Below are 21955 nucleotides of genomic sequence, written 5' to 3'. Positions count from 1 at the left end.
TGGTATATTCAAACAAATTTGGTCGATACAATTCAGCAAAGCTCCAGTTTAGCCAAGGGAAAGATATGCCCCGGTAAATAATCAATTTTGTGCGGCCAGCATCCCTATTGGAACTTTATACGACAACAGCAAGCACGAACACAAGTCTCAAGAACACAAATAACGTCACCATGCACCAGCCGCATATGGCACAGTCCCTCATCACATAAGCAGAGTTCACGCAATTTCTTTGAGTCATACATACCAGGTGTGTCCCAACTAACGTTAACCAAGCTTTTCAACGAAAAAAAAAGGATTTAAGAAACGCGGTGCAAAGCGCAATTATAACCCTTATGAAAATGGTTATGTCCTTTATGTTTACTGTATGTTTCCCGCAGTTCACATGAGGAAATATCCTTTATGTTTCCTCCATGTTGAAATTTGGCCACTGCTTTTATGTTTCCTTCGTGTGTCCTCCCTTTATGTATCCCTTATGTTACCGTACTTTATGTTTCCTCCATGTTGAAATTTGGCCACTGCTTTTATGTTTCCTTCGTGTGTCCTCCCTTTATGTATCCCTCATGTTACCGTACTTTATGTTTCCTCCATGTTGAAATTTGGCCACTGCTTTTATGTTTCCTTCGTGTGTCCTACCTTTATGCATCCTTTATGTGGCCGCAGTGACTAAATCCTGTATTTTACGTAGACATGCATAGATGAAGAGTTCCGTGTACACATTTTATATTTATAAATTTTTCCTGAGTTAAAAAGTTTTGCATTGGTTTTCATTGTAAGGTTACTGTTCCCTACATGATGCAGCGCATGGATTGAAACTCTGCTATGGCACAGAAATTCATGACAATTTCTTCTAAAATTGCAAACTAATTAGCCTTCATAGATTATTTCAGTATAACACTTGGAGAACCACTGTACGTTCCTCACTGCAGTGCTGCTGTTCTAGTTATGTCTTTGTGACTGATATAATATGTAATGTTTGGATGGAAAGATCAGGTTGGATCAGTGCTTGCACTTTTAAAAGAAAGTTTTGACTATATTTTGCAAAAGTTTGTCTGAAACTACGAACAGTTTATTGGACTATCTGAATGTTACTTCAGTTTGCCACGTCTGCTCACAGCAGACCTCTGGAATGTGTTGCTTGGGTGAGAGCTCACAAGGCACCTGAAAAACAAAACAAAAGCCAATCTTTTTCACTTATTCAAAAATATTAATTTAAGCAAGAACAGCCTGGCCTGTATGCACACAGCGAAGAAACGTGGAGAAGTCAAAAACAGATCATAAAAACATCAGGGCAACACAGAAGCTTTTAACTAATTGTTTGAAAGAGACGGAGCTGCCAGTCCACTCAGGTATTAAATTGCTCACAAATTTTTTTAAACATTTCTGCAGCAGCTGCTAAGTAGTACATGACCTATAGGAGTAGGCAACTGGCCAACAAATCTTTGTGTGCCTGCTTGTACAGATGTCTCGTAGTTATATCTCAAGTGGTTACACTGTTATATGGTAAAATTCAGGCGGGAATAAAACCAGCCGCAAACATCAGACTACATGGGAAATTATCACCAAAACTTAAAGATCTAGTAAATCAAATGAACAATCGATTACGAAGGGTCTAAAACCTAGACCGCGATTTTGTAGCGATCCCTTTTCCGATGCTACTCCTTTGCTCATTGATCTGACCGACATTCCGCTATCGTTATTAACTATAACAGCCAGCCGTGAAAGGTGGGTTATAAGAGTGGCAAACATCGAGCGCAAAGCATCGCAAGAAAATCGCATCCCTTATTAGGCAGTGCTACAAACCACTGTCTTTAACAATCGCAGGAACTCACATCCCGTTCTTCGGATGAAAATATTAATGAAAACGAGCGTCTGATTGAGATGCCTCGATTAAAAAGAAATTTCGCTGTTGTAATGTCGGTCTACATTTGCCCTACAATATAGAAGACAAATACACGAGCACGTCGAAGAACACAAACAATGCAGACAAGTTCTCGCGAAGCTGCACTTCAATCTGAACACTATCAATAAAGTAATCTTCACACAAGCTAATACCTGTTCAAGTGTCAAACATCGCAGTCGCGTGCCAACTCGCGATGCCCGTGACACATCGACATGCATTACAAACGTAACTTGCGGAAATTCATATCTACGGAAGAATTTCTTGCCGGGAAACTACCGAGAAAACAGTAACTTTCAGCGTTTACGTAAATATTTGCCCATTAAGTCCCAACAATCGGCGGTGGTAGCACATCACTCCATAAAGCAAGTAAGCGGTAAGAAATGATACATTTCACGGAAACTCCCCTCGTGAAACGCTTTGCTAAATGTGCACAGCAACATGGTCAACGTACGCTCAGAAAGTGTTCTGTTGTCGTTCCACAAAGCTTACTACATGAACCAAAAGCTGCGAGAATGCGCGCAAGCGTCAGATCTGCTTACCTTCAATGTGGTCAGCAAACGGCTTCTTCGTCTCGCAGGCACCACGCGACGACACTCTTTCCAGCGCGAACACTGTTGAATCGCCGATGAACACCAGCGCACGAAAGCAGAACTGTCAACAAATTCTTTCACGCACCATAATTCGAAGCCACAGTATCAGGTATTCCACGAGCGAACGCGGACAGGCGAGAACAAAGGCCGCTCGGACGGGCGCTGTGGTACACAAGACACTGGCGTATCACACGAAACATAAGGCGAACTAATGGCGTTACACGAGTCCAGAGGTTTCCTGATGGCTAATGCACACGGTACGGATCACAGTTTGTTTAGGCACTTCGAAAATATGATTAAATTACTGTGTAACGAACACTCTCACCGCTCACAGCAAAACAACGTGACCTAGCTCACCGTCAACCGTTACACTGCTGCAGCGCCGCACTGCGGTTAAAACATGAATTTAGCCTCCGAGATCTACATTTTTCTTTAGGGCGTGCATTTTGGAAAAGCACGGCCTTCGAGATTTAAAAACGTCGTTGCTGGAAGGAAGGCTGGTATTTAAACACAAATTATTGATTTTAAAGTGTCTTGGTGCGCTGCCTTGTTTTTTTAAAGTATATGCAGAGATTTTAGACGAACTATGCGCGAACGCTTGTCCTGTGGTTTGTCGGCGGACACGAGCCAATCAGCGCGCATCATGTGCTGTTCCGTCGCTTGGGATGGCGCACGGTGTGCGGGCAGCCGCGAGAGCTGTGACGCCTACCGATCAGAAATTCGGAATTGCCACACATATACACGCTTCTTATGGTGCCCAGTGGCGTGTTTTTGAGAATGTCAGGCTTTATCTTGCATAGGTGGCACCATATTTGCTCGTAGCGTAAGGAATGAAGGCGACAAAATGTGGCGATAGCTGGCTTGCAGCGGCAGCGGAACTTCGGCCAAAGTGAAACAGGCGTACTGCTTGCATGCTCGCGTAATCAAATACGGCCATACGCCGCACACAACTTTCATACTTAGCCAACTCACAATTATAAATTGTTCAGTTGTACGCCCAAGCAAGCATTTACGGGACCCGCGCTGCCCTGCTTCTACGCGTGCTAATATCGACACAACAGTTACTCGTACTTGTGGTCAGTGCGAAAGCGACACGGACAAAAGGAAGAAACACAACAAGACGGCGCTGTTTCTTCGGAGTGTTCCTTGTTTCCGCGTTGCTTTTGCGCTGTTGCTAAAGGTACGATGAATCGTAACCAACTCGCCCACTATATGCTCTATGTTACCTACGTGTGTACTGAAGTGCACACCTAGGTAACATCCTGCCGTAAACACAAAGGACACATCCTACAAGAATTATAATAAGGGTTGTTTTCTTGGACCAAATGAAAGCATAAGTCAAGATTTAGTACTTACAATGACTCTGCTGAGTGTATCAATGCCTGTCACACAGTACAGATAGATCTGCCTATATTATATGTAAAGACAGTTGTTATGTGCACTCTATGTTACCTACATGTGCACTCAAGTGTACACTCAGGTAACACATAGTGCACATCCAGTTAACATCCTGCCGTAAACATAAAGGACACATCCTAGAGGCATAATAAAGGTAACTTCCTCGAGGTATACCTTAGGATGAGTAAACACGTAGTACACACAAAGTTCACATCCTGGAGGTCACACAAAGGACAAGGAAACATAAAGGTCACATAGGACACAAGAAGGAAACATAAAGGAAACATAAAGGCAATGGCCATTTTCATAGGGGAAGACCCATTGTTCGGTCCTCAAAGGCCCAAGGACCGAACACCGTATAGGCCTTAGAATTGCGCCTTGCACCGTGTTCGTTCATTCTTTTCTTTTTTCGCTGAATAGCTTGGCTAACATTTGCTGGGGCGCCCTACATGTATTAAGCATCCGTATTTGAACAGAAACCTAGCCGCGGAAAGAACAACACGGCCGTGACATGAAGACATGTCCTCTATATACGTATGTATGCATCGAGAACACAAAATCAATATAATACCAGCACAGAAATAAACCACTCGATATCAACAGCTAGATGTGTATCTTGTGTATTTCTTATTGTCTTTATGTATAGTATATGTATAGTGTTTCGTGTTCCAATTTGTTTCAATTTTTTTGTTGAAATTTAGTTTTGCGTTTCTGTTCACGTACTGATTGCCTAACCCACCCTTGCAAGGGCCTGCGGAAGAAGGGCATGCGGATCCGCAAATAAAATAAATATATGCGCGTACTTTCCATACGTGAACACGCACGTGGATGTGAATTATATATGATACATATAATGTCGAAAGGGGTTGTTGTGCATAATAAATGTTGCGATCGACTTCACGACGTACTTAATTCGTATATATGTCACGCAGGGTACCACATATTTCGTGATTTCGTTTTATTCGTTTAGAATATGGGGAAATACAGCATTCGATGTCTCGTCTATTACCAATAGAATGCATGAAAACTGATAAATTACGGTATAATTGGCTGTACGTCTGTACGTAGTTTTTTTTTATCAAACTGCAACGCACAGTTATTTATCGCAACTGCTAACTAATAGCTGCAATTTTCCACTGAATATCTAATCGTATATGCGGTTGATTAATTATTTATGCACTCGCTATCATGATTCAAACTGCGCACATGATCACCACAATCATGCAGCACAGTTGCAGGCTTAGCATATAGTTGTATCAACTGCTTTATCGGGAATGCAGATGCCTTTCTTGTGGTAGATTTACACAATCAATAGCGACATATGTGGTTGGACTAGTTAATAAGCGAGCAGTGTGAATAACGTGATAATTTAAAACAAAAATATGACAGCAACTTTATTGAATGATAGCACAAGATGCAGAGGAGTAGCGGAGTAACGGACATCTCGTGCAATGTTTTTTCACACACACACACACACACACACACACACAAACACACACACACAAACATATATATATATATATATATATATATATATATATATATATATATATATATATATATATATATATATATATATATGTGGGGTTTCTTCAAAGGTCTGCACGCAGGACCCGACGTAACATACGCAGGAAGAGACGACGAACTTTTAGGAAAACTTCATTACTAACGTTTTCGGCTGGTGGACCAGCTTTCGTCAGACTACAGTGACGTCCAGTTCAGTAAATAAGTCTTCCTAAAAGTTCGGCTTCTCTTTCCTGCGTATATATATACATATATATATAAGGAAGGTCTAACGCCTCTATTTTTATGTTCACTCAAATTGGTGACTACAAACTTGATGCGAAGCCTGATTGTGGCTTCATGGATGATATTTGTGAATGTTTATCATCAGAGTGTTGAACTTGCTTTCGCCTTTGCGCATCTCTCTTGCTATGCCATCATCATCCCTCATCACATCTTTATGTCCCCGTTCCCCCTCCCCCTGTGCAGAGTAACAGGCTAGAGCACCTTAGCTCAGGCCGACCTCTCTGCCTTCTTTCTATTAAATTATCTCTCTCTCTCTCCTTGTGCGTACAATGTGCTTTCCTTGATATTTCGGTCTGTGCTCAAAGCCTCTGGTCAGCAGGGTCCGTTAACATGCCCATCGAATGCTTATAAAAAGGCAAACTTACGTGGAATTTTAAAGACGGATGTATTGCAGCCACAAATTAAGCATCGCAAATTTTCAATCCTGTATATAGTCTTCTGTATGTTTAGGACAACATGCGGGCTTTCTTTCGGCTACAACAAGAAGTCACACATTTAATGAACTGTTCTTGAATGATCCGGCATGCCGGATATCGGTTTGGCTGACGACTCAAAGCTTGGCTTATAAGGCCGCCTTGTTGTTTACTTTTCTATTTATTACTTTGTGTGTGTGTGGGGGGGGGGGGGAGGGTTGCGCGCGCGCACGTGAGTGTACTTTTCATTGAAGACGTACGACTGCCGAAATAAACAGCAATTATTCTGCTAGTCTTCTGGAAGTCAACTAAGCAAAACAGTTTTACGGAAATACGAAATACCAGATGCGGGTGCTGGGATTACGCGCCTCGGCTGTCATTGGTGCAGTTGCACAACGTCGCGCACCATGCACTGCACGCGCAGGTTTTCCAAGGGCGTGAACCGTCACCGCTGCAGGCATTGGTTAACGAACCCCCGTTGCCCACAGACGCGTGCATATATACGGAAGCGACGTAGAGCTGGAACAGAGTTCGTGCAATGTATACACCTTCGTCTACTCCTCCCGCTTCCCCTCCGTCGCCTCTATCGGCAGCTATGCCATGCACTGCGTGTATATTGTACACACTTGTGCTGTTTACCAAGTAAGATATGCCCCTTCGGCCCAGCTTCTTTTCTTATTCAGCAAGTCTACACTGCATGAAGTACCTGTCGGAGAAGTTGATTATTCTTTTATTTTATCGTTTCTTTTTCTGGCAGTAAATCGTCGCACAGTATAGCAAATAACGAGGCAGCCTCCTTCGCTCTCTTATCTTTAAGCCTCACTCGCACCCGTCCCTTTCGAACAGCAGGACGGCGGTAAAACCTTCGTCGTCATCTAAAGCACCCACGGATGGCAGTGTCGAGCAAAGAGCTTTCGAAAGTGTTTTTCGAATCCCGATACAACTGCATACGACTGCGCAAGGCAGTCGCCCCCGCCAGCATGCTCAAACTGGTCGCGCCGTTTCTCGTCGCCCTCTGTGCATACACACCCTCCCCACTTCGCGCGAAGGGAGGAGGCGCATGCGTTAAATTCTCCGCGCGCGCGCACGCTGAGAAGGAAGCAATTTAACGAGGGGCTTGCATCGAAACGCGCCAGTTATGCAGGCGAGCCGATATACGTTCGCACGTGGCCAATCGTTACAAAGCCGATTTATGCCACGAACGGTTTTCTCTTTCCAATACTTTGTTATTTTACTCGGAGAGCTGTCGGGCAGTTGACTGCAAGCGGAGCGAGGGCGACCAGAGCTTGCCGGCCTGCGAAAAGCCTGTTTCTCTGCAGCTGCTTACGCTGTTTGATTAGCAACGGTTTGCTCGCCTGTCACTTGCGTCCAATTAATGCTGCTGGGCGACCGCAGAACGCCTGTAAGATACACAACCGTAGACACGTGTACTCGCGTTATGCTGTTGACATGAAAATATCTGTGCAGGTGACATACAGAGAATAAATTTGCTATGTTCTCTTTTTTTGCAGCTTGTCTTACTATTCTTTTAAGGACAATTCACATTCCTTCATAGTCCCCATACTTCTGTATATAGTATTCTTCCAGTAGCAGGCTAGAGCGCGCTATAGCTCAGGCCGACCTTCCTGCCATCTTTCCAATAGATTCTCTCTCTCTCTCTCTCTCTCTCTCTCTCTCTCCAGTCTCCTTCGGGTAGGTGTCAGTGCATGGTCTTCTGTCCCTTGCCATGTTAATCTTGTACAGTTCCCGATGATACATAAGCACCCAAGTTGCCATGTTGTATAATAGGTGGCAACGGGAAGAACTTTGCGGAGTTCACATGCGGAGTTGGCTTGGTTGTGTTAAAGAAAGCTCTATAGCGATGAAAGAAGAGACGTATGCAAACATTCCAATGTTCCCAGCAGGGGAAGTCCATTATGTTTTTCTATCCATCTTTGGCGCTTTCATTCTTTTTAAACGTGTAACAAAGTGGTACACTGACTGAACATGCAGATGCTCTAAGTTTAAGTCTAAGAACCTGCATGCTGAGATGCGAGCTCCCTCCTCTAAAGTTATTTGTCCCCTTGTGGAACTTGGAACTATATAAGCTATTTGGGATACGTGTCACAAGAAAAAAGAACATGGTTATAAGACCATGTTCATGGTAAGAAAGCAGTGCGCAATATACCAACAGTTTTCCGTGCTTTGCTCGACGACAATGTAAGCGGGGTAGCGCGACACGTATACACTAATGCGAAGCATTTCTCTTGGCTTCGAGCGTCGAACCACCCGAGCGCGAAATAGGGACGAAGCGAAAACGTGGCCTGACTTATGGACTGCGGGATATGCCGGCGGATGCACGAAATAAAGAAAGAAAACGCGCAGTTGAACCAGCTGGGTGGCTAATTAAGCGTGTCAACAGTACTTAAACTGCATCATGCACTGCATATATTCCAGAGTCAGCGGTTGCACACCTGAACGTCCCAGGTGTCTGTTATGCCACCCATTCAATGTATACGCATTGCTGGAACACTATGCGAACAGCCAAAGTGGACAGGACTCTGGAAGTCAGGGAAGCTGCGTGATGCCTTTTCTTTTTCTTAATTAAAACTTTTTTCATTTGATAGAAACCGAGCAGACCTTCGTTTCCGCATGCATATACGGTGAAGTTTAGGCCTAGGTTTATATTATCTTAAGCTGGAGGCATAGCAAAATAACGCGTCTTAGCCGACGTATAAATAACCTTTGCTTTACCATCAACCGCGTTTAACAAGTTTATAACACATTTCATCGGGTTATCGCAACCGAGAAGTCAAGCTTCAAACGGGCAGTGTGCTGTATATCGAACGTCGCGTCTTATATACCACACTCAAAGAAGAAAAGAAGGAAATGGGGTAGTGAGGTTACTCCTTTAGGGGAGGAACTGATCTGCCACAACGATTCTTCCTCTTATAGTGGGTAAGTGCGAGGGGATGAACTGTTATTCCCCATGCGGTTACTCCTTCGAAGACTAACAGTTGCCCTTTTCCTATGCTCCTCAAGGGAGTAACGGTCATTCTTTCCGATACTCCGCAAAGATGGAATTAATAAAATAAATACCCTGATAAAAAGTTACTGAGCTGAAAAAAAAAAAAAGGTGCCCGAAAGTAGGATTCGAGCTCACGCCTTCGTGCTCGCAGGTCAAGCATTCTAACCACTACACCACTACAGGTCCTTCTTTTTTTTTTTGTTATTGCATGGAATTATGAGTAATGTCAAACCAATATTGTTACATTACATTTGAACATACATGAGAAACAGATGCACACATGGTACGCACTTCTATGAAAGGTCAAATATCCTGTGCTGTCAACCGACCTGCCGTGGTGTAGAGCCGGGCGCTTGTGTTTGTTTGACCGGTTCTACACCACGGCAGGTCGGTTGACAGGACAAGATATTGGGACAAGGTTAAGCATCGGAATGCAGGTGCGGCTATATAAAAGCGACTTGCATTTTCTGTATGCTATGCGGGGAGAGTATAACGTTGAGTGTATTTGAAACCATAAGCGACTGCGAAAGCAAATCTGCCCGAGTATTCTTAGGGTGATTTAAACTGAGGCACTACGCGATGCAGCGAGCTCAAGCGGCCGGGGCACCCAAGACGATATAGAGAAGGGCAATTTCTCTGTCGACGAGCGCGTCCCGTTTGAGCTGCAGCATCGAACACGTGTGCGTCAGAACTTGCCGGACAACGCGTCGGAAAGGTAACCGATCTGACTGCCGGTACCTGTTGACAGTTCGTTGGACGTCTTGTTTGTAACACCAGCTATACGAGGGATCGCGTCGTTTGTAGACATATATGTGTTCCGCGCTCTAATGCTTATACCGGAAGGATGTGCATTCACGACACGGTAGGCGGTGGCGCAAGCAATTTTGATGCACAAGAGCAGCTAGCGGATCAAGAACTGTGGCTCCGAAACGCTGTAGCGACAGTGCTATAAGCGATGAGCATATACCGGGAAAGCGCGATATCCACTGAAACCGTCGCTCTTGCAATGCCGACGTAAAGAAAAAAGAAGAAGGAAAGGAACGGCACACGGAAAGTTGGGAACAGGTTTCGCCTCAATGAACCTTCGCTTGGCGACGAATCCCCTCCTAGAACCTCACTACTCGAAAGATGAAACCAAAGACGTGTTCCTTTGTATAACTGTGCTATGGTTGGGGTTCTGGAAATTATTATCCGCGCTATATACGTACCTCGCCTCCGTTTGCGATTATGTGCACCCTACCCGCGTAGGACACGCGACCGGGCGAATTCTGTACTCATCTCGCGCAATATTAATCGTTTAATTGACACCGCCTGGCTTTACGCCGCGAAGGCTTCCAGAGGGAAAGACCCTACATACAGACAGTTCCGGACGTGGCTTATCGCGATGTCGTCGCACAGCCCGTGGTGTCTCCCTCTTCCTCTCAGCCCCATTGTCGCGCGGACCCTCACGGTGCAAATTTTCACTCGCGGACCGGCCAACGCGTGCACGCATGGGTTTCTGCTTCTCACGATCATCGCTCCCCTGCGGCGAATTAATAACGGCTGCGCGCGCGATATGGCGCCGCTTTGTTCGTGCGCACTGCGTATGCGTTGGCACCGGCGAGCATCGGTGGGTCCGAACAACACACGCTGCGCGACAGCGATTACACGCCGCCTCCGCTCGGGGACCCCAGGGCGATTTCCCGGCCACCCCCTGCCCGCGGTGCAAGTGTGGGGGGAGGGGGTGGGGGGGTGTTATGGGTTGCGAATATAACGCGCATGGGCGCCCCCACCGGCAACGATGGAGGGGCACCCTAGTCCGAGGGGGGTTGGGGGGTGAGAGACCATGGACCTCTTGCTGGGGACACCCCCTTTTAAGACGATGTTGTCGCTCTCCTGTGGCCCCTGCCGCGCAGTTGGCGGCGGGTGACTCCCTGGCTTCCCTTTTCTGTGTCCCGCGTGCCTTCCGAGTGCTCGCGGATTGACTGCTAGCGGGAGGCACGCACACATCGGCGGCGCCGTTTTAGCGGCCACTTGTGGTTAACGCCGCGGGATACACACAGCCTCCCTCTTGTTCCCCCGAAATCCCGGTCGCCGAGCAAAAGCAGCAGCAGAAGCACGCAGCGCTGGGCAGGGACGCCAATCGGCTAATCTCGCCTCCTGGGAAGTGTCCGGGCCGTTTAGTGGTCACGTCCTGCGACAAGCCGCGCTAACGGCCTGTTTACGACCGACGGAGGGGGGGAAACGGCCACCACTTGTCCGCTCCGCAATGGCCGCGGCGGCTGGCGTTGACAACAGTTCTTGTTCTCTGGGAGCCTGCTCGCTGCAATAGGAACGCAAGCACGTTGATGTAAAGGGGAGGTGGGAGCACTTCAACTCCTCTTGCGCGTTCTCGCAGTGCAGGTGGAATTTCGCTCGCCGTTATCCCATGCCGTCTTACAAGCCGTCTAGCAAAACGAATGAAATACATCGTAATAGAGGAGAAACGGCTTTTACGCTTGCCATCAACTGCGAATTTCACGCAAGCCTTTCCAAAGGTATATCGGTCATTAACGAGCGTGCTGAGCACCCATATACTCGTATGTGACTGCATGGTGTAGGGGTTGGAGGACGGACTTCAGGATGAAAACCCAAAACTTGGGAGGATTTATTCTACATTATGTACAGGGGACGTGAGACGTCATGTAACAAACGTACAGTCATTACGGGCCGGCAGCAACTCGGACGCTGCGGCCCGCGGCAAGAAGTTCGAGAGAGGTGAATCAGGGAATCAGGGCATGTCCCAGAATCCTCAGGTCTCTCTGGAAGGCTTCTTATAAACCCTTTGAGCACTGTAAGTCACGTCATGTTTCACCAATGGGAGAGTCCGCTCCGATGACGCCACTTTCAGCCAATGGTAGGCGCCCGTGTCGCGGTGTCGCACCTGGCGGCTCTCTGCGGTCTTGCCTCGCAGACTGGCAATCCACTTCTTCTAGGCTGGAGAAGGAGGGGGGGCGCTCCTGCTTCATTGCACAAGGGCCCACCTGCACCCGGTGGCTCGGCTTCGCAGCGGTAGCAGATGCCTTCTTCAAAGCCGAAGGGGGACGATTGAGCTCCATTGTACGAGGCCCCCTTCTAATCCCGGCGACGCACGAACTTGTTGGCACGTGAACTTGTTGCCTTAAACTTGTTTGCTCGGCCGCTTCTCTGGAATGCACTTTCCTGCTTCTGCATTCCTCAATTAGCTGTGCTGCCATCCGATGTGGTCTGGGGAACTCGAAGTAGCCTCAGGAAACGGCGCCATATCTAACAGCTCGTCCTCGCCCCGGTAGTTCTGAATGGCCGGTGAACTCAATTCGCTGGCCATGAGGAACGCTGAAAGAAGCTGCAGGGTACTGGGGTCGAGCCTCGTTTGACAACCCTCGGGATCCTGGGCCCTGGAGAACATACGTCAAACAAACCAAACAACACAGCGCTGCCCCACGTGTAAGCGCAGGCTCTTCACCCCTGACTCGCCAGGCTATTACTGAGTCAAAATGAACCCTGATCTTTTAGTTCCCCAATTTCGACAAAACAGTTGTAACCACCCTTCCAAACAGCTATGCATTTCTCCTCGATTGCCGACAAGACCAGACCACTATTGTTGTTGCAAAACAAAATGTCGTTGACGATGCAAACAACAAATGAAAACATCCGAACATAACTAAGTGGCCTGACTACACGAACAGCATGTTTCCACTCTATCGCAGTGGCGTACTTATCGCACGTAATGGTGCCACTGAACAATCTGGTCAACCTCACAAGTACGTAATCACAAGCGCGCTAGCCTTGTGGTCACTAAACAAAACGCGTACTTGCGTTGAAGGCAAACTTTTCATTTACACTTACTCACGTTTCTTCCCTGAAAGTCCTACAGGACACGTGACATAAACGAACAATTAAACTTGCGGGACTTACACACTCCGCAGAACTCTTAAAATGATGCGTCTTTTAATAACTCGTTACACGCATACTTATCAGAGAAGTCAGAACACGGCTGCCCTCAACACATATACGAGCAACCCAGTCATAAATCTGCTTCCTTCCGTCCACACAGGACACGCGCTAATGGAACTAAGAACGCTTCTCAGTGCAAATCATGCACTCACTGAAAATCTACGCGCTTAACCTTAGACAATTCAAAAACACTTAAAAAGAAAGAAGGTTAAATAAAACACACGCGCGTTACGATAGGCCTCTCAACAATAACCTTGACCCTCAGGTTACTCACACACACACAATAAAAAAGAAAGCCTATCTGCTTATTAATGAGCATCTCGCGAGACTACATGTTTACACAAACGCGTCTTTCAAATCTCGGAGCTTTCTCAAACCAAAACAAACAAAGCTCAAACCTTACACATTGAAAGAAATCCTAGTCTCAATTCGCGAAACCTTTCCGATGCTCAAAATAAAAAACAACACACTTCATTTCTACGGAAGGGCTCTTCGCCTCCCTTTCCAAACGCTTATGTCTGACTCATACTCTGAGCCGTCCTCGCGGTGGTCGCGGCTTGAAAGCTACTCTGGCTGCCGAGAGACAACAAAAGGGCTGACTAACTATCAGCTCCCCCAAGACGTTACGGTCTCCTGCCAATTTGCGTCCTCGCGCCCCGCTTTCAACACAAACTCGATTGACCGCGTCGCTACTCCCCACCTGGTCTCGTCCTGCCACCTTGCGTTTCTTCGAACTGCACGCTGAGCTATGAAAAGAACTACGGAACGACGAGGAGTTTAACTGCCTCGTGCCCTTTGTCCGCGTCCGTGCAGAACATTCTTCGCGGTCCCCCTTTGACCGGTGGCTCGACCATTTTGGGTGCGTCAACATCGTCCTAGACGACCGCACCTTCTTCCTCGCGCCCTGCCCTTTTGGGTTTCTCGCCATCTTTGGCGGCGCTACATTAATTACCGACTTTCGGTTTTTACCGCGCTTCTTTTTAAGGCGCTTTGTCTTTGCACTCGCTTTCATGTAGCCTTCTCGTGCCTCGTGCTGGCCGGTACACATTTCGTCGGCCCGGATCGGCCTCTTACCCGCGCAGTCTGAGTGATTTACATTTAAATCTACTCTCACTTTGCCTCGACTGGCGGACAGCCCAACCGACTCTGGCACAATGCAGCAGGCTTTACTCGAGTTAGACAACTCGCACTCTTGCGAACTGCCCTCTGCTACATTGCCCAGCTCACGCTGTGCATCGGCACACAGCCCGTCGGTATCGATCGCTGTCTCACGCGCACAGTCCGAATGATTAACAACTGAATCATCCCTATCTAGGCCATCTAGACTGGCGGAGAGCCGCACCGATCCCTGAACAATGCAGTTGTTCTCTCGTGGACTACGGAGCTCGCCATCCCGAGAACTACTCTCAACTGCATCGTCCAGTTCGCACTTCACTTCTGCACGCAGATCTGGCTCTACATTGGTGCTCGCTTCTGTCGCGTCAGCAGTACCCTTTTCTTCGCTAGCAACCTCGCTAACATTACCAGCGACGCACACGCTCGGTAACTGTGCCAATTTGTTCGCAGCTGGCCTAGCTGTCTCCACAGTCATCTGTTGGCACAGCACCTCGTCGCTCTCCTTGCGGCCTTTAACGGCCTCTGTTGCCACTAAGGCATCGTTAGCAGCTAGCGTTTTCCCTTCACTTATGAATCTGCAGCTACTCTCACAGGCACTACTCTTTTCGTCGGCTTCTGGCGAAAATCCGTTCGATGCTTCCTCATTCTTTCGCTCTGTACTACCTACAGAATTCTCAGACAGCCGTTGTCTCTGTGCCAATAACTGATCACAATACTGTATCTCTTTGATCAGTGCTGCCTTCTCTCTCTCATACTTTTCCTCTCGCTCACGTTCGCGTTCATTCTCACATCCGTGACGCTCACACCTAAGAGTAAGTTCTTGAAGCTCATGCTTCCGTTCATTCTCGCGTTCTTCACGCTGACGCTCACTCCTAAGTTGACGACGCTCTCGCAAACGTACACGACGCTCATGCTCCCGTGGCTCCTGTATCACTTCCCAAGCAAGCTCAATGCTTTTATCATCATTGCCACTATCTTGAATCGCCTTTATGATAGCTGGCGTTTTCATCCGTTCGTCCGCCTCAACTCCCAAATCGTCGCACACCAACAACAAATCCAACCTCGTCAACCTTCTAAGATCCATGGCAGCTGCCCCGACAGGTAGTTAAAACTGTTTTCCTTAATTAATTTGTCCAAAGACACAATGCAACAAACTCCCGATTCCCAGAACTATCAAAATTGAACACACAACCTTTGAGTCTGGCGAATCATAAGGAAAAAGACCACGCGCTCACTTACGGTTGCAGCACCCTGCCATCCGGTTCATTCGTCCGCTGCTCCCGGTTCCTCCGGACTCCCTGGGTCGAAGGCTCGCTCCTTCTTCGCAACTCCCAGTTTCTTCGGACCTCTTTCGACGAAGGCTCTCTCTTCTTCGCTCTTCCCGGTTCCTTAGGATCTCTCTCGACGAAGGTTTATCCGTAGCGCTGCCACCAGCTGATGCATTCGGAGGCGATCCTACTGCTGCCAACCAGATGTAGGGGTTGGAGGACGGGACGTCGGGATGAAAACCCCAAACTTGGGAGTATTTATTCTACATTATGTACAGGGGACGTGAGACGTCATGTAACAAACGTACAGTCATTACGGGCCGGCAGCAACTCGGACGCTGCGGCCCGCGGCAAGAAGTTCGAGAGAGGTGAATCAGGGAATCAGGGCATGTCCCAGAATCCTCAGGTCTCTCTGGAAGGCTTCTTATAAACCCTTCGAGCACTGTAAGTCACGTCATGTTTCACCAATGGGAGAGTCCGCTCCGATGACGCCACTTTCAGCCAATGGTAGGCGCCCGTGTCGCGGTGTCGCACCTGGCGGCTCTCTGCGGTCTTGCCTCGCAGACTGGCAATCCACTTCTTCTAGGCTGGAGAAGGAGGGGGGGCGCTCCTGCTTCATTGCACAAGGGCCCACCTGCACCCGGTGGCTCGGCTTCGCAGCGGTAGCAGATGCCTTCTTCAAAGCCGAAGGGGGACGATTGAGCTCCATTGTACGAGGCCCCCTTCTAATCCCGGCGACGCACGAACTTGTTGGCACGTGAACTTGTTGCCTTAAACTTGTTTGCTCGGCCGCTTCTCTGGAATGCACTTTCCTGCTTCTGCATTCCTCAATTAGCTGTGCTGCCACCCGATGTGGTCTGGGGAACTCGAAGTAGCCTCAGGAAACGGCGCCATATCTAACAATGGGCGGTAGGGTATGCACAGCGAAAATTCCCTTAGCTTAGTTTGGGGCGCTGGCAGTGCATTATAGGTAGTTCCGCTGTACGCGGTAATAAATTAGTTCGGTCACGCTCATTGTGTGACGTCACCGTCACTATTTGACAAATAATTCGGTAGGAATACAGTGAGTATACGAAAACAAGCTATTACAAATAACACAATATATACAGGTATAGTGTTTTGTTTCCGGCCGCCTGTACATGCAAATGTCAGCTGTGTGGGGGCAGGGAGGGAGCTGCGCGTGGGAGCAGCCATGCATGTCACGACAAAACGAAACGAAGTCTTTTTCCCCGTTGTTCAGCGGGGCTACTTAGAATAACAGAATTTTTCGGCGGGTCATCTCAAGATGGAAAGCATATGCGGCTCCGTTGAAGTGCAGATTGCGTCACTGTTTTGTTGCTCTCTGCAATCGAGAGACGAACCAGGTATAAAGCTCTTTATGTCTTTCACAATGCCCGCGGATGCGCACATGATTATTCCATTCATTCCTTTACTCCCTTACTCATACACAGTGTAGCCAGCCGGACCTGGCACTGGCTGACCTCCTTGTTCTTCCCTTTCGTTTTCCCTCTCTCCATTTTCATCCATTGTCGCAAATCAACAAAATTTATTACCTCCATTCGCCGACCGAACCTCCATACGTGTACTCGTCAACCTCATTGTGGCCCTCTCGCTTCGCTTGGTTGCAGCTGAGTATATAAGTAGCGGTGGAGAACTATTTGTGCATGGTGCATTTTGGATAGGACATAGCGCGTAATTAGAACTCAAATACACACACACATATATACTTATATATGAGGTCATTACGGTCACGGCAAGTGAGTATACAATTAAGATAGTGAGAACCTTTTCATGCACGCCTTAATTGCTTTCTTTGGGACATTGATATAAACGCGCATACAAAACTGTTAGTGTAGTCCCATTACCATTGTCTCATATCGGAAACAATCAAGTCGGTGGTTTCATTGCGAAGTATTTTAGCGTCGTGTGTTGTCACCGTTTCGTATAAGTCTTCGCCCTTGAACCAGCAGGGCAGACTAATTAAAGCCCCAGATTTTCCTTGCCTGTCGACCGCTGGACTGGCAATATAAAATAATCTAATTGACTTAATAACCGCTCCTGATATTAAATATAAATTGGATGCTTTAAGCTTCATCATCACGCATGAACGCTATATGCTGCAATCCCCCGAAATGTCGAGCATTCCAACTTTAGTTCTGCAACGGAGCGTATATATACGTATATGTGCTAAAGGTGAGCACACCAGCTATGTGAGGTTGCGTCACTCATCTTTTTTTTTTTTTTTCTGGTGAGAATCGCTTCTCATATTGTCCAACACCATCGCCAATAGCTCGCTCGTTGTCACGAATTGTTCGCGCCCGTTCGCGCGCGAATGGTTTTGTGAATGCAGACACAGATTTGGTTTCAAGTTTAAGAAAAATAAATATTTGGCAGCCTTATCCGCATTTTTTATATCACAAATATGAAGTCTGCCGACATTACGCATAGGTATTTAGTTCTGATTCTATGTACCGCGAGTTTACTATAATATAGGCCGCAATGTGCCTTTTATCCCTAATTTCAAGCTGAGGAATGCACGCTACAGAACCTTGTATAGTTACGGTTTCTTAGACTCACGCTGAAATGTGACTAGGCCGCGAAAAAAAAACATGACAAAAATATGTTGCAAGAAGCGCCTTACACAAACGCCAGCAAACTCAACCAAACAGATACCAAATCAGACGTTGAAACATATTAGCAATGGGCATAAAATCAAGCTTCTCTCTCTCCTTTGTTTCGTTGTGGCAAGATGAGATAGCTCTGGCGACTTGTACTATACTGACGTTGGCAGGAACAAATCCAAGACGAACCGCACAGAAAACAACCCGCCATACATACATACATACATACATACATACATACATACATACATACATACATACATACATACATACATACATACATACATACATACATACATACATACATACAGCGGTACACATACATACATACATACATACATACATACATACATACATACATACATACATACATACATACATACATACATACATACATACATACATACATACATACATACATACATACATACATACATACATACAAAGAGGGGACGGGGGAGTATTCAGACATAAAAATAAAGTCACTATGGAGAGATTAAATGCATTTTAAAAAGGAAGGAAGGGGACCTGGTTTGGTTGTCAAATGCAGCTATTTATTACGCCTGAAGCTTGCATGAACTGGTTAAGTGTTCATCGAATTCGAGCACACATAGAAATCACAAGATCTATCTCGTGTTACCAAGCCGCAGAGGCTCCGTGTGCTTGTTTAAAACCGAGTATTTCACGTGGTATACACAGAAAGATAAAGTATTCTGAATGGGACGGCCTTTAAGATGAACAAAAACCGGGAGCCAGTTTTTGCGAGTGCTTAATTGAAACGTTCTCCACATGCGAGCTGGCGATAATTCTCTCGGCGCCTTATTTACGACGTCCCACGGGTTGCGCGGAGCGCGAGCTTCTGAGATAAGCAGTCGGACGCAGGAGGTAACTCTCGGCACGCCATGGGTGTTCCCCCCAATTGCCAGCCGCCATTATCGCGCCAGACCTCCACAGTATTAGGCAGCCCTGTCTATTATCGCCTGCACGGGTCGAGTTCTGCGAAGAGCTCCGACATTCTGTAACGCTCACACGCACGCTTCTCGTATTTTTGGACGACGCAGCCCGCGAAGCAATAAAAAGAACGAGCGGCACGTTTTTATCGGAATGCCATTGGAGATTAGTCTGCATCGTGGAGTGACGATGTGTTTCTCTCTCTCTCGCGCTTTCTCTATTTCTTTGAGAAAGCGGAACACTCACTGTAGGAAACGCTGTCGGTATTCGTGCAACTGCGAAACTAAGAGAAATATTTAAGAATGAAAAACAAAACAAAAAAAGGGACTGCCTGCGCGAAAAGCAGTCGGCAGCTTCTGAATACGCACGTATGTGTTCTGAGTGCAATGCATATACTCGTGGAAAAAGAATATAAATAATACATAAATGACACCTATTGCAGAAAAAGAACGCGATGCGTGTGTGTGTGTGTGTGTGTGTGTGTGTGTGTGTGTGTGTGTGTGTGTGTGTGTGTGTGTGTGTGTGTGTGTGTGTGTGTGTGTGTGTGTGTGTGTGTGTGTGTGTGTGTGTGTGTGTGTGTTCTATAACTAGGATAACCGGTTCCTGTCTGCGGTCGAACTTCTCATATTTCACATTTAATAAAGAAGAAGAAGCGACGTATTATAAATGTCAGGCAACACGGACTTCTCGCCGCCATTATACCGTATAATGCTTTATTGAAGCTGATGGTGTACCATGATTGAAAACGGTGACAGATGCAGAGCCCACTTAAAACAAGACTTCGACGAAGAAAAGCACATCGATACGTTGACATATATGCCGTACTGCTTACCAAGTTAAGGCAGAGCCGCCGAATACAAATGCATGGCACCCTCCAAACGCGACCCTCCGGAAACTGTGTGATGCAACGTTCCCACACCATCATCCCACGGATCCGCTTATTTGCCATAGTATACTGGCTCTTGCACACACGCTGCCTGACATGACGTAGCTCACAAAACTACTGATTTACGGTGACTCATTTCCAAAGCACTATATGTGTATGACATGACTTAAAAACGCAGCAATGGCGCAACAGGCATAGCACGTGGCCTTCTACGCTCATGCGATAACAAATTTTGAAAGGCGGTCTGTATAGCAGTTTGCAAGAACAGCGAGACGTGTTTGGACACGATCGGAGTAGCGTTTCATGCGACAGGCTTCTATTTTAAAAAGATAATTCTGGGGCTTTACGAGCCAGAACAAATATATAATTATGTAGCCACACCATATGGTTGGGGGATTCCATATTAATTTTCACCCCCTGAGGTTCTTTAACGTGCACCAAAAATCTAAGTACACGCAAGCGCTTTTGCATTTCGCCCTCTTCGAAATGCGGTCAGGAGTCCCATCACCTCGGCCTCAGCAACGTGTATACAGCCAGTGAGCTACGGCGGCGGGTTTTCTATATTATTCGGCGTTACTTTCTGTGCCCTTTCAAACTGCGTCACATTGTCTCTAAGTTATAAGGCAAGTGCGTCTAATTACGAAACGCATTATGTGTGCAATTAATGCTTATTAGAGCTCGCATAATTCGTTAGCTCATATATTCTGCCATAGATTTCTTTTCGTCATATGTTAAGTTGGCTTCTCTGTAATTTGTTTTTTTTTTTTTTGCTCTTTGAAATGTTGTTACTGGTCCTCGTTCCGTGAGAAGTTTTAATCTCCCACTCTATATAACACTTAAAGAATTGTCCGCTTCGTGTTGCGCATATGTTGGACCTTATTGTAAAACACGTCAGTTGTTTATACCTATAAGATTCCCGAACGACGTCAAAATTAGTGTGATATATTGTTACGTATAGACACGCCGTCCAGCAAGACAAGTTATTTACGACACAAGTAAAGATTGCCGTTGAAATTGCTTTCCTATGCCAGTACAGTTGGAATGAAGAGGAGAATCGTGGTATCACATAATGCGGTATTGTAAATGGATTAGACAATATGGAATTACTTTATATGGGCAGAATACGTGCTATGAACTCAGTCAACCGCTTGCAATGTTGTGATGAGGTCGTTTTACAGGCACACGTCACGTGCTTTTGTCGCCCCTTCCACCCTCCCCCCCTCCCTCCCCCCTTTACGCAGGCACGTTTGTAAGTTGGTGAATGCATTATTGGGATAAAGTTGCCTTTTGCATCTATAGCACATCACGCTATAGTTTGCGAACTAAACCAGAAGACGAAAGCACAGTCTCGAGGAACGGGACGCTTGCTTGTTTCAGGAGCGCACGTCTTGTTCTTCACTGGCTTATTCTTCGAAGTACCATGAGTCAACCCACTCGGCAAAGAACCTCATAACACGTTGCTTTAGCAACGCGTTGCGCATGTTATTTAACAACTCCTGCGCGGCGTATCTCATACGTGGCGCTCGCACGGACACCGAAGTACGTCCGGCTTCCCTTCAGTCCGTGCGCCGGGTATTTCCTCGGCTACAAACGGCGCTGTTGAATATTGCAGCAGGCGCGCGGCGGCACCGTCCGCGTCGAGTGCACGAGCTCGGCAGCCGCTCCGGCGCTCCGCGCTCTCGGGGAATTGCACCATAACGGGATTTACATGCACGCGCTGAATGCGGCGCTATAAGCTATGTATACTCTGTAATAGAGTTCCCCGAAGAACGCCAGGAGCGTGATGTTGCGCAATATTTCAAGATCCGCGATGTTCCGTGCCACAAATGTGTGATGGTCCGTGGCACTCTGGGAAGGATGACGGGGTTTCCCAAGGCGAAAAAGTTTGGGAACTCCTGCCTTAGAGGATCTAATGAAGAGAAATTGCCAGTTTCTTGGTTCCAATTGGATACTTCTCGGTTTCAGAACGTTCACTGTGACACTGTACATTCGAATGTGATGAAACGGCCCATTATTGGACAGTTAAAATATGGAGATCCCAG

The 21955-nt window shown here is 46.8% G+C and overlaps 3 protein-coding genes and 1 long non-coding RNA gene across 6 annotated transcripts in view; 2 read left to right on the top strand and 2 right to left on the bottom strand.

Annotated features, from left to right (window-relative positions):
* Nucleotides 1-21955, bottom strand: part of LOC135902469 (serine/threonine-protein kinase SIK2-like) — a 309800-nt gene that overhangs the window by 53401 nt on the left and 234444 nt on the right. The window lies entirely within an intron of this gene.
* Nucleotides 1-21955, top strand: part of LOC139059410 (uncharacterized) — a 356283-nt gene that overhangs the window by 188034 nt on the left and 146294 nt on the right. The gene's annotated exons all lie outside the window — the stretch shown is intronic.
* The window catches only part of LOC135902470 (homeobox protein engrailed-1a-like), a 110305-nt gene that overhangs the window by 6519 nt on the left and 81831 nt on the right, over nt 1-21955 (top strand). The window lies entirely within an intron of this gene.
* LOC135902492 (uncharacterized) lies at nt 1045-3418 on the bottom strand. Its single transcript, XR_010564527.1, has 2 exons — nt 2440-3418; nt 1045-1158 (listed from the first exon to the last, which is right to left on the bottom strand). It is a non-coding gene; the product is annotated as an uncharacterized lncRNA (long non-coding RNA).

This window comes from Dermacentor albipictus, chromosome 4 (assembly GCF_038994185.2).
Source record: "Dermacentor albipictus isolate Rhodes 1998 colony chromosome 4, USDA_Dalb.pri_finalv2, whole genome shotgun sequence".
Classification (NCBI taxonomy): domain Eukaryota; kingdom Metazoa; phylum Arthropoda; class Arachnida; order Ixodida; family Ixodidae; genus Dermacentor; species Dermacentor albipictus.
The sequence above is the reverse complement of the archived record's forward strand: the minus strand, read 5'-3'. Positions and strand labels throughout refer to the sequence as shown.